The sequence below is a fragment of the Oryctolagus cuniculus genome, chromosome 1 (genome assembly GCF_964237555.1).
Source record: "Oryctolagus cuniculus chromosome 1, mOryCun1.1, whole genome shotgun sequence".
NCBI lineage: Eukaryota > Metazoa > Chordata > Mammalia > Lagomorpha > Leporidae > Oryctolagus > Oryctolagus cuniculus.
In genome coordinates this window covers 62,342,957-62,356,312 of record NC_091432.1, presented here as the reverse complement: position 1 = coordinate 62,356,312, position 13,356 = coordinate 62,342,957, and positions in this window count along the sequence as shown.

Below are 13,356 nucleotides of genomic sequence, written 5' to 3'. Positions count from 1 at the left end.
ATAAAACTGGCATATAAACAAATGGCACAGACTAGAAGGCCCAGAAGTAAATACATGCACTGACTTTCAATGGATAATTAATTGAAGGATAAGCAATGAGGAAATGACAGTCTCAAAGACCAGATATTCACGAGCAGAAGAATGAACCCGGATGCTCATATCACCCTCTATGCAGAAATCAACTCAAAATGGATTGAAATCTTAAATTTAAGTCCTGATATTGTAAAACTATGGAAAAATAGAGGAAATGTTTTTGGAAATTGATTTGAGCATTATTTATTTGAACTTGACAAAAATATAAATAGTAAGAGCAAAATAGACAAATGGGAATACATCAAACTAGCTGGTTTATGCACAAAATAAGCAACTGAAGGAAGAGATACCCCTAAGGGATAGGAGAAAATACAAATTGTATATTAGATAAGGGATTAACATAATAAATATCAAAGAAACAAATAAGTAGCAAGGAAACAACTGGATTTAAAAATGGGCAAAGGACCTGAATAGACATCTCTCAAAAGAAGACACATGGATGGCCAATAGATATATGAAAAGATGCTCATTATCACTAACAACCAGGAAGTGGAAATTAAAACCACAATAAGATAATTTCTCACACCTGTTAAAATAGTTATTATTAAAAAAAGATAACAAGTTTTGGCAAGGATGTGGAGAAGAAGGGAACTTGTAAGCTGTTGTGAAAATATAAATTGGTATAGTCATTGTGGAAAGTAATATGGAATTTCCACAGAAATTAAAACTGAGGCCAGTGTTTTGATGTAGCAGTTAAGCTGTGACTTTATTCTGGTATCCCGTGTTAAAGCACTGGTTCGAGTCCTGGCTACTCTATTCCTGATCCAGTTTCCTGCTGATGTGCTTAGGGAAGCAATGGAGGATAGGCCAAATACTTGGGCCCTTGGCACCCTGCGGCGGTTGCGGGTGGGAGGGACGTTATGGGGGGGGGGGAAGCCATTGTAATCCATAAGCTGTACTTTGGAAATTTATATTCATTAAATAAAAGTTAAAAAAAACCAGAAAAACTATGTTATCCATTGATTCTGCTTCTACGTACATATCTAGTTACACATCTGAAGGAATTGAAATCTGTATCTTGAAGAGATGCCTTCATGTCCATGTTCATTGCAGCATTATTCACAATAGCCAAGATATGGAATTAACCTAAGTTTTCATCAACAGGTGAATGGATAGTGAAAATGTGATATATTTGAGTTTATCTCTCTCTCTCTCTTTCTCTTTCTCTCTCTCCCACACACGCACACACACACACACACACATGAATATTATACAGCCTTAAGAAAAATGAGATCTAGCTGTTTGTGAAAACATGGATGAACCTGGAAGACATTAAGTTGTGGGAAATAAGCAAGGTATGGAGAAACAAACGCTGCCTAATCACATAATATACATGTGAAATCTAAAAAGGTTTGGACTGACAGAAGCATAAAGTACAGTGATGGATGCCAAGTTTAGGAGGGTACGGGGAAAGGGGGAGATGTTATGCATAGTTTTAGATATGTGGGAAGCATAAATTATGTAGATCTAATGTATGTATGGTTACTATAGTAATTATTTTGTATTATGTTCTTGGAATTTGCTAAGAAAGTAGATCGTCAATGCTGTCATCACACACATGCAAAATGATAACTATATGAGGTGATGGGTACTTTTTTTTTTTTGACAGGCAGAGTTAGACAGTGAGAGAGAGAAAGGTCTTCCTTTTATTGGTTCACCTCCCAAATGGCCGCTACCGGTGAGCTGTGCCGATCTGAATGAAGCCAGGAACCAGGAGCTTCCTCCTGGTCTCCCATGCGGGTGCAGGGCTCAAAGACTTGGGCCATCCTTCACTGCCTTCCTGGGCCACAGCAGAGTTCTGGACTGGAAGAAGAGCAACCGGGACAGAATCCGGCGCTCTACCGGGACTAGAACCCCGGGTACAGGCGCCACAGGCGGAGGATTAGCCTAGTGAGCCGTGGCACCCACCGTGATGGTTACTTTAATTAGCTTGATTGTGGTAATCATTACTCAATGTATACATATATCAAAATTCCATATTATATCTTATAAGTGTATAAAATTTTATTTGAAATTACATGTAACGTGGCTGGTGCCTTGGCTCTCTTGGCTAATCCTCCGCCTGCGGTGCCGGGACCCTGGGTTCTAGTCCCGGTTGGGGCACCGGATTCTGTCCCGGTTGCTCCTCTTCCAGTCCAACTCTCTGCTGTGGCCTGGGAGTGCAGTGGAGGATGGCCCCAGTGCTTGGGCCCTGTACTCGCAAGGGAGACCAGGAGGAAGCACCTGGCTCCTGGCTTCGGATTGGCACAGCGCACCAGCCATAGCAGCCATTTGGAAGGTGAACCAAGGGAAAAAGGAAGACCTTTCTCTCTCTCACTGTCTAACTCTGCCTGTCAAAAACAAAACAAAACAAAACAAAACACAAAAAAACTAAGTGTAACTCAAAGGGGCTGGATAAAACAAAGGTACTTGTAGAAGAAAAAAAAACAAATAAAATTATGAAGACAGGATTTTGACTGATACAGTCAAGATTCAGAACATTTCCATAGCCACTGCAAAGATCTCTCTTGTTGCCCTTTTATGGCCATACCACTTCCCTCCTTCCTTGCTCCCTGTTTTTAAATCCTAGAATGAAGATAATGTGTTCTTTATCTCAATAATTTTGTGATTTCAAGAATGTTAAATAAATGAAATTATTTGGTATATAATATTTTGTGATTTTTCAATTAAGCATAATTCTCTGGAGATTTACCCAGATTATTTCCTGTATAAATAGTTCATTCATTTAAAATACTTGTGCTCATAGGTTGTATGTACATCAGACTTGTTAACCATTTACTTGCTGAAAAACATCACAACTATCAGTTTTTGGCTATTATGAATAAGACTGCTACACCCAAGAATAATTGTGTGTTAATTACAAATTACAGAGTTCAACCAATAGTATTAAATAGAATAAAAAAGCACTAAAAGGGATACAGTATTAGGTTGTACATCAACAGTCAGGACAAGGGCTGATCAAGTCACTCTTTCTCATAGTGTCCATTTCATTTCAGCAGGTTTTAAATTTAACTGAAAAGTGATCTCTGTTAAATATAAAAGTGGGAATAAGAGAGGGAAGAGATGTACAATTTGGGACATGCTCAAGCTGACTTGCCCCAAATAGTAGAGTTAGAAATGTGCCAGGGGATTCCAATTCAATCCCATCAAAGTGGCATGTACCAACGCCATCTCACTAGTCGCAGTGATCAATTTCAGTTCACAATTGATCACACTGATAGGTCTAAGAGTCAAAGGGATCACATAAACAAGACCATTGTCTGTTAATATTATCTGATAGAATTAAAAAGGAGAGAACAATCCAAAATGGGAAGCGGGATACACAGTGGACTCATAGAATGGCAGATGTCCTAAACAGCACTCTGGCCTCAGAACCATCCCTTAAAGCATTCGGATCTGGCTGAAGAGCCCATGAGAGTATTTTAGGCATGGAAAGCCAAGACAGTCTAGCAAAAAAAAAAAAAAAAATCAAATGAAAGATCTCCATGAGTGAGATCTTTGTGGAAAGAATGGGCCATCGAAGAAGGAGGTACCTTTCTCTGAAGGGAGGAGTGAACCTCCACTTTGACTATGACCTTGTCTAAATAAGATTGAAGTCGGTGAACTCAAAAGGCTTCCATAGCCTTGGCAACTCATGACTAGAGCCTAGGGAGATTACTGATGCCATAAACAAGAGTGTCAATTTGTTAAGTCAACAACAGGAGTCACTGTGCACTTAATCCTCATGTAGGATCTCTGTCCTTAATGTGTTGTTCAATGTGAATTAATGGTATAACTAGTACTCAAACAGTATTTTTCACTTTGTGTTTCTATGTGGGTGCAGACTGTTGAAATCTTTACTTAATATATACTAAATTAATCTTCTGTATATTAAGGTAATTGAAAATGAATCTTGATGTGAATGGAATGGGAGAGGGAGCGGGAAAGGGGAGGGTTGTGGGCGGGAGGGAAGTTATGGGGGGAAAAGCCATTGTAATCCATAAGCTGTACTTTGGAAATCTATATTTACTAAATAAAAGATAAAAAAAAAGAAAGACTGCTACAAACATTTGTCATAGGTTTTAACAAACATAACTCTTCATTTTTCTGGGATAAATTCCCAGGAGTGCAAAGTGCTCTGCCATATGCTATGTGCCTGTTTTGTGTCTATAGAAACATGTAGAATACTTCCTGAGTGGTTATATCATTTGATGTTCTCATCAGCAATGCTGAGTGATCCAGTTTTCCCATATCCTTTCCAGCATTAGATGTTTCATCTTTAAAAGGTAAGGCATTCTGATTGGTAAAGAGTGATATCTCACTGTGTTTTTTAAATTCATTTTTAGTTTTTTGACAAGCAGAGTATACAGTGAGAGAGAGTGACAGAGAGAAAGGTCTTCCTTTACTGTTGGTTCACCCTCCAATGGCTGCTGCGGCCAGTGCACTGTGGCCGGCGCATCACGCTGATCCGATGGCAGGAGCCAAGTGCTTCTCCTGGTCTCCCATGAGGGTGCAGGGCTCAAGCACTTGGGCCATCCTCCACTGCCACATCCCGGGCCACAGCAGAGAGCTGGACTGGAAGAGGGGCAATCGGGACAGAAACCAGCATCCTGACCGGGACTAGAACCCTGTGTGCCGGCGCCACAGGTGGAGGATTAGCCTATTGAGCCGTGGTGCCGGCCTCACTGTGGTTTAATATCCATTTTCTGTCAGTCCTTAGATTTGAACATCTTCTCATTAGTTCATTTGCGAACTGTACATCTTTTTCCACGAAATATCTTTTCCTGTCTTGTCTATTTTCTTTTTTATAAAGATTTATTTATTTATTTGAAAGACGAAGTTAAACACACAGAGAGAGGGAGAGGACATTGAATTTTTTTCCACTTGAGTTTTCGCAGCTTTTTATAAATCATTTTATATTCCCATAACTAGTGTGCAAGGCTTCTAATTTCTGCATCCATACCAATACTTGTTTTTAACTCCTGTAGTTTGCATAACCACAATACTTGTTATTTTATAATTATCTTTCTTACTCCATTCTCTCCCCACTCCTCTTCCTTCCTAGTAGTCATCCTAATGAATGTTGGACACTGTAATGGATTTTTGTTTACCTACCTGAGGCATATTGCACTGCAGTTTTGTTTGCACTGTCTTTCATATCAGCATAAATCTAGCTTCACACAACAAATTGGGGGGCAGGCATTTGGTGCAGTAGTTGAGCCACCAGCTGGGATGCTCCCACCCCAGGTTAGAGTGCCTGAGGTTGAGTCAGGCTTCACTTCTGATTCTAGCTTCTGGCTGATGGTGATGTATTTGAGTCCCTGACATTCATCTGTATGGGAGACCCAGACTGAGTTCTTGGCTCCTGGCTTTGGCCTGGCTGAGCCCCGGCTGTTGCAGATATTCACGTGATCCATGGCCAGTGTTGTGACATAGCTGGTAATGCCACTTCCTGTGATGCTGACATCTCATACTGATGCTGGTTCAAATCCTGGCTGCCTTATTTCTTATCTAGATCCCTGCTAATGTGCTTGGGAAAGCAGCAGACAATGGCCCAAATCCTTGAGCCTCTGCACTCATGAAGGAGACCTGAATGAAGCTCCTGCCTCCTGGCTTTGGTCTGGTCCAGTTTGGAAGTCTAGATTATCCATTTTGCCTTTGCTGGCATGAATGGCGGGGGTGGGGGTGGGGGTGGGGTGGGGGTGGGGGTGGAAGGATCATGATTTTTTTGAGGATGTTTGACTGAAGTAAAGTGGATTCTTCCTGTCTTCTTTTTATAATGCCTCTTTTCTGGTGCTTTGGTGGAGAGGGCAGGCTTTTGATAGGACTTCTACTATCTATGTCCATTGGCACTTGTCAGTTGCGAGTTTTTTTCACCTCTAAGTCTGGGATATATGAGGTGGGAGAAAACCTAGGAACTCACCACTATGTTATGTCATTCATCATTTCTCAACATCCTTAGCTGGCTCTGCTTACAATTCATAATCTTACTATGTTTCATGTACATGCCCAAGGTACTTAGCTGGTTTCAGTATAATTAAATAGAAATGGAGAGAATGTCTATTCCACTTCCCCAAAGTGGAAGTCCTCTTTAAAGGTTTTAATTTGCCCTTTCAGTCCCAGCTCCAGATACAGTTGTAACCCATTTAAAATTCCTGCAAATATATTTCTTATTCAAGCCACTGTGATGGCTAACAATTCTGCACAGGCTTTGGTCAGCTTAGCAAGTTGTAACATGTAAAAGCATAACCACAGGCCTGTGTTGTGCACTTTGTCCTCCTTAGCTGGGGCTTCCCCTCAGATGCTATGAGATGACAGCCCACTGACACCCTCTAAATATAGATGCATTGGCAACCTAGAGGTGCTGTTAGTTAATGCCTGGGTGGCAAGGGAGGAGGAGGGTGGAAATTTTTAGAAATAACCTTGTCTTAGACAAATTTCAGGCAGTCTTGCAAGATCCAGCAATAGCTGCCTATTGGGTGGATAGCTCTAGAATGCATCTTTGATTTGGCTTTTCCTTTTCCCTGCTTCAGTTCTGCTGTCCCTCACTTGCACTCCTTTGGATCTGATCCCCAAGAGAGTCGCCACATCGAGGCTTTTGTCTCTGGGGCACCCAGGGAAGAAACAGCCTAGATCTAGTAATAAAGACATTTGGCATGTCAAAAATCATCTCATTATCTCATCTTTCTAAGTCTTCCCTCTGCTTTGGTACATTTTTCCCCCTCCATCCCAATCTGGCCTTAGTTAAAGCATCACATGTTCATGAATTTTTCCCTCAACCCCATAGCAAAGCTGTGTTATGTCTTCTTGTGGCCACTGCACCTTATAAATTCTTTTTTTGAGACACTGAAGACTCTATGTGAATAGAGCTAACTTTTTGTCTGATACCTACTATAGTATCTGCTACTGTTTGTTTTTGTATTTCTTTCACGTCCCAGGGCCTGGGACATTGTGAGTGATTCATCAAATGATATTAAGAAGTAGACACTGGCATGAATTTGGGCACCAGCTGGGAGAACTGGCTGTGATCATTGTGGGAAAGAATCTCAAATATGTGATGCTGGTAATCTCTGGTCATAAATATGTATTGAGTGTAAATCTTTTATTCTAAGAATAAAAAGGTCTAGGGAAAGCTCTGTCTTCAGAAACAAACAAATTTATGATCTTTTCTTATTTCTTATCAATTCAGTCTTGGATGAATGCTATGCTGCATGGAGATGGGGACAAGATAAGTCACTGGGGGATGGGAGCTGTCCTGTCCACCGGGCAACTTCAGACTGTGGCTCTCCAGGGGTGCTGGTCACCTAAACTGATGCCCTCCACAGGCCAGGCCAACATAAACATGGTTGGGAATAGGGCAGTGTTTTTATGGTCCTCAGTCCCTGGAGATTCCATTTCACTGGGAAAGATACACTCAGTCCAGCAATCACTAGCCTGAGACTCCTAGTTTCCAGAGGCCTCTCACAGCAGTGGCAACTGGCACCCTGCTCTGTGAGCTGCACAGGCAACCAGCAGGCCTCCTCCAGAAAGCCCGTCCAGATCAATGGGAACGGGCAAACACCCCTCCGAGATCTGGGTCCCTGTGAATGAGCAAGCCCCTTTGGTTTGCTACATTACAAATTCAATCATGTTTTCCTGGGACAACTTTGGAAATTAGCCTTTCTGTTGGCCTTCTTCCGTCAGCGCATAGATGAGTCATTTGAATCCCATTTGATTCCCCTCTCCCCCACCTCCCATACTCCCTCTCTCACCTTAGTTTTGGTAGAGAGTGAAAGAGAAACAATGTGAGCTCTAGTTTAGTTCCTGAACTCCAAGCTCCTAGGCTAATGGGACCAGGTGAGTGCTGCAAGAAAACTTGTGTGGCTTGCTTGTCTCAGGCAGCTGTGAGGCATGGATTTTTACCAACACTCTTCCATGTTACTAATAATAATGGGTATTTATTGATCCCATACTAAACATTATATTAAATATTGCCCATGGATTATTGCACATTAGTCTTGCAACAACACTGAGGAGGCAGACAAGATTATTATCTATTATAAACGTATGAGGGAAACATGCCACATAGGGAGTGAACTGACTTGAGTCATAGAACATCTGTTTTCTCTTTTAAAATGATTTATTTATTTATTTGAAAGCAAGTTACAGAGAAAGGAAGAAGAAACGGGGAGAGAGAGAGAGAGAGAGAGAGAGAGAGATCATCCATCTGCTGTTTTATTCCCTGATGGCCATAATGGCCAGGGCTGGGCCAGGCTGAAGCCAGGAGCCAAAACCTTCGTCCAGATCACTCATGTGGGAGCAGGGGCCCAAGTACTTGGGCCTTCTGCTGCTGCCTTCCCAGGTGCATTAGCAGGGAACTGGATCAGAAGTGGTGCAGCCAGGACTTGAACCAGTGTCCATATGAGATGCCAGTGTTGCAGGCGATGGCTTAACCCACTATACTGCAGTGTCAGCCCAATAGAACATCTGCTTTTGCTATTGCATAAGGTTTCATTTCAGATAGTCCATGAATGCCTTCTGATGTGGGAATAACCCGATTTTTGTGAGTGGGTTTGATTTCTGCAAAGAATCATAATTGGAAGGAATAGAGGGTGGGAGAACAACTTGATAAATGCCATGTTTGGGCCAACAGCAGGTTGCCCACATGGAAGGGGGCTGTTTCTATCATTTGGGTCAGGGGCCAGTTCTCAAGGGGAACCCAGGGGTGTCAACCTCCATGCACTTTGAGATTGTTCCTTGTTCCTAATGGTGTTCAGAGAACACAGTATTTAGAATGGGGAGGGATTTATAGAGTATCTAATTCAATCTCCATGTTAATCCAAACACATCACCCACCTGATGGCAGAATAAGAAATATAGCTCATAGCTCCTAAATGCCACCCCACAGCTCCATTCTGCCCTCAGTGTGGACAGGCTTAGCTTGTGTTCTCCCCAGGTTCCCTCTAGATGTGATCCATGTGCACATAGCATGGGTTAGGGAATAGACATCTCTTTAAAAGCAACACAGACAGGACATTTGATTAATGAGATGTATTGTATACCTAAAATTTTTAGGAGGGCAGATTTTATGTTAAATGCTCTTACCAAAAAAGGAAAATAACAACACAACAACTAAGTGGGGAGGAAATTTTGGAGGTGATAGAGAAGTTTCTTGCATTGGTTGTTGTGATAGTTAACAGGTATGTTTCTATACACAAACACATCTGGTTGTATTAAATATCTACATCTATTTGTATGTTAACAAAACGTCAATAAAGCAGTTTTCAGAAAAATACCTCACATCATTCCACAAGTTGGAATCTGAGAGTTGGGACAGATGGGCTTGATTTTCTACTATTTTTTTTTCATTTAAGAAGAGATGTAGAAACTTAGAAAGCAAATGATCCTGTGCCTGTGACTGTCCCATCCTTGAGCTCTAAAGGGCAGATGTTACCCTGTCTGCATATTTCATGTAGAAATATGGAAGTGTGTATGGCAGAGTTACTTGTCTGAAGTTATTTCCTGCACAGGAGATCATTTTCCAGGATTTTCTTCACTTATTGGACCAGTCCATGTATGCCTACAGCTCTCATCAATGGCAGTATAATGAACTCTAAAAGAGAAGATTCAAAAAATCAGAAAGACCTGTGTTCCAGTGTGGACTACCCCCTTTGCTATTAAATGACTTAGAGAAAATATATAACCCTTTCATGCTTCGGTTTCCTTGTCTGTACTATGGTCATCAACTCAAATGTTTGTTTTGAGGATCATATAACTAAAATATTATTATAGTAGAGAATGGATAGTTAGCCCTCAATAAATCATGGTTTTAATATAATAGACAAGACACTGGCAACAAAAAAAATGACCTAAATGAAAGATCTCTGTGAGTGAGATCCCAGTGGAAAGAACGGGCCATCAAAGAAGGAGGTACCTTTCTCTGAAGGGAGGAGAGCACTTCCACTTTGACTATGACCTTGTCTAAATAAGATTGGAATTGGCGAACTCAAGAGGCTTTCATAGCCTTGGCAACTCATGACAAGAGCCTCGGGTGATTACTGACACCATAAATAAGAGTGTCAATTGTTAAATCAATGACCGGAGTCACTGTGCACTTACTCCCCATGTAGGATATCTGTCCTTAATGTGTTGCACTATGTGAATTAACGGTATAACTAGTACTCAAACAGTACTTTATACTTTGTGTTTCTGTGTGGGTGCAAACTGTTGAAATCTTTACTTAGTATATACTAAATTGATCTTCTGTATATAAAGATAATTGAAAATGAATCTTGATCTGAATGGGATGGGAGAGGGAGCGGGAGATGGGATGGTTGTGGGTGGGAGGGAGGTTATGGAGGGAAAAAGCCGCTATAATCCAAAAGTTGTACTTTGGAAATTTATATTTATTAAATAAAAGTTAAAAAACCAAAAAATATATAATAGACAGCTACCAAATCCAAGATTTCTCAACCTTATTCTTTCCCCTTAACTCGGGTAGAGCATATGCTTTATATTTCCTTGGCTCACCTCTGGCTTCACTGTAGCTGTGACACATTTTCTTTTTCTTTTTTTTAAAGATTTTATTTATTTATTTGAGAGGTAGAGTTACAGACAGTGAGAGGGAGAGACAGAGAGAAAGGTCTTCCGTTGCTGGTTCACTCCCCAGATGGCCGTAATGGCCAGAGTTGTGCCAATCCGAAGCCAGGTGCCAGGTGCATCCTCCCAGTCTCCCATGTGGGTGCAGGGACCCAAGGACTTGGGCCATCTTCTACTACTTTCCAAGGCCATAACAGAGAGTTAGATCAGAAGAGGAGAACCCAGGACATGAATCGGTTCCCATATGGGATGCCGGAACCACAGGCAGAGGATTAACCTACTGCGCCGTGGCACTGGCCCCCACATTTTCATTCATTCTATTTCCAACCTCAAGTGGATGCCATTTCTTTTTGCTTTTACACTTTGAAGCTTTCTTTAAAGCACACATTGAATGTTGAAAAGAGTTGAAGTCCCAGGATCAGCCTTCAAGCAAAGGTAAGAATTGTTGGACAAATGATGCAACGGGCCACTTCAACAGAATGCCACAAGGCATATGGGTGCCAGTTCAAGTCTCTGCTGCTCCATTTCTGATACAGATCTCTGGTATGGCCTAGGAAAGCAGTAGAAGATGGCCCAAGCCCTCGGGCCCCTGCACTCATGTGGGAAACCCAGAAAAAGCTCCTGGCTCCTGGCTTCTGGCTTCAGACTGGCGCAGCTCCGGCCAGTGTGGCTATCTGGGGAGTGAACCAGCAGATGGAAGACCTCTGTCTCTGCCTCTGCCTCTCTGTAACTCTGCCTTTCAAATAAATATATAAATCTTAAAAAAAGAAGCATTTATTAACTATACTACCTTCACCCAGTTCCTATCCCAGGTTATCCTATGGGGCCACCCAAATCAAGATACCAGGATACCATGAGGCAGGTTATCTGCCTCATGTTTAGGTGGTTCTCATGTTTATAAATTTTGCTAAAATATACCAGCTAAAGACCACCAGGGATACAACTGTAGTAAAAAAATGTTAAATTTATGAACTTGTGGCAACTAAGGAGATCATATCAGGGGAATCATTAAGTGTTTTAAAAATAGAGAGGTAGGAAGTATAAGAGTTTGGGGCCCTGGGGTCAGTTGTAGGATGGTTTTTGGCAGGGATTGCTCATTGGTCTTATCTTTAGAACATGAGTCCAGAGTTACATAAGAACAATCTGTTCTTGGTGTTAAAACACTTGGTCTGAAAAATGGGTTAACTTTTTTTTGAACTTGGACAGTTTGTAATGTCTATCATAGATTAACCTGGCATAGTTTCTGTTTTGTATATTACTGTTTTATGGTTTCTCTTTAAATTCTAAGTTCTCCCTTCATAGATTAGCTTCTCATAGGGATTTATTTTCCCTATTTTCAATTTTTAGGCCTGTGTTAGGTTTTCCAGAGAAACAGAACCACTAGGAGGCAGGGAGGGAGGAAAAGATGGAGCCAGGAGTGAGAAAGACTGATGTACGTTAATGAGTTGACTCACATGATTATGAAGTCTGGTAAGTGCAAAATCAGCAGGGGTGCTGTAGACTAGAGGCCAGGGAAGAGTAGACAAGTGCACTTTAAGCCCAAAGGCCACAACTGTGAGCACAATGCTTTCTTGCCCAGGGGAGTTCAGTCTGTTCCATTATGATCCTCAACATTGGATGAAGCTCCCCTACGTGGAGAGGGCAAACTGCATTACACAAAGTCTACCAATGTCATTGTTAATCTCATCCAGAAAGCAAACTCACAGAACCACCTAAAACTGATCAAATATCTGACCTGGTCAAGCTGACTGAGGATATTAGCCATTACATGGTTGCACAATTTTTTTCTCATCCACATGGTCATGACTTTATGGTTCCAGTCACAAGCTATTAAATTGTTACCTGATAGTCGCAGAAGGATCTATAAAGCATACTCAAGGGAGTTGTTTTCTTTTCCTTGTTTTTGCTTGGGAAGTGAAAACTATTTTAAGGTCATAGAATGAAAAAACAAGCTGAGAATGTGTGTGATTTAGCCTATTGGGTTTGGCTTGAACCCTTATCATCCATTCTATTTGCTCATAATTAGGTTATGTGACCAAAGAGAAATAGTTCATGTCTTTCATGAAGCAACTTGAAGGTTGCAATTATTACCTCAAAATATCATGGGCCTTCACAACCTTAATAGTCCTACTGTTAAAGCATTTTTGCTTTGCTCTAAATATATCCTCTTTGAGCTATTTTAAAAAACCCTTAAAAATATAGTCTTTAAATCCAATCTTATCCATAATACAATAATTTATACATATTCTTGATATGAAATTGGTAATTAAATATATTATTTTGATACTTTTATTGTGATAAAATGTACATAACAAAATTTATTATTTTAAATGTTAAATGTACAATTCAGTGTCACTAAGTATATCCACATTGCTGTTCAGGCATCACCACTATTTATTCCCAGAATGTTTTCATCATCGCCAGTAGAACTGTACCCAATAAACAATAGCTCCCCATAATCCCTTTGCCCTGGTTTCTGGTAACCTGTATTCTATCTTCTGTCTCTATTGATTTTCCACTCTAGATCCCTTATATTAGAGGAATCACATGATATTTACCTTTTTGTGTCTGGTTTACTTTATTTAGCATAATATTTCCAAAGTTCAACTATGTTGTAACACATAATAATTTTATTCTTAGTTACAGCTGAATAATATTCCATTGTATGCATACTACAATTTTTTTTAATCCATCCATTTGCTAAAG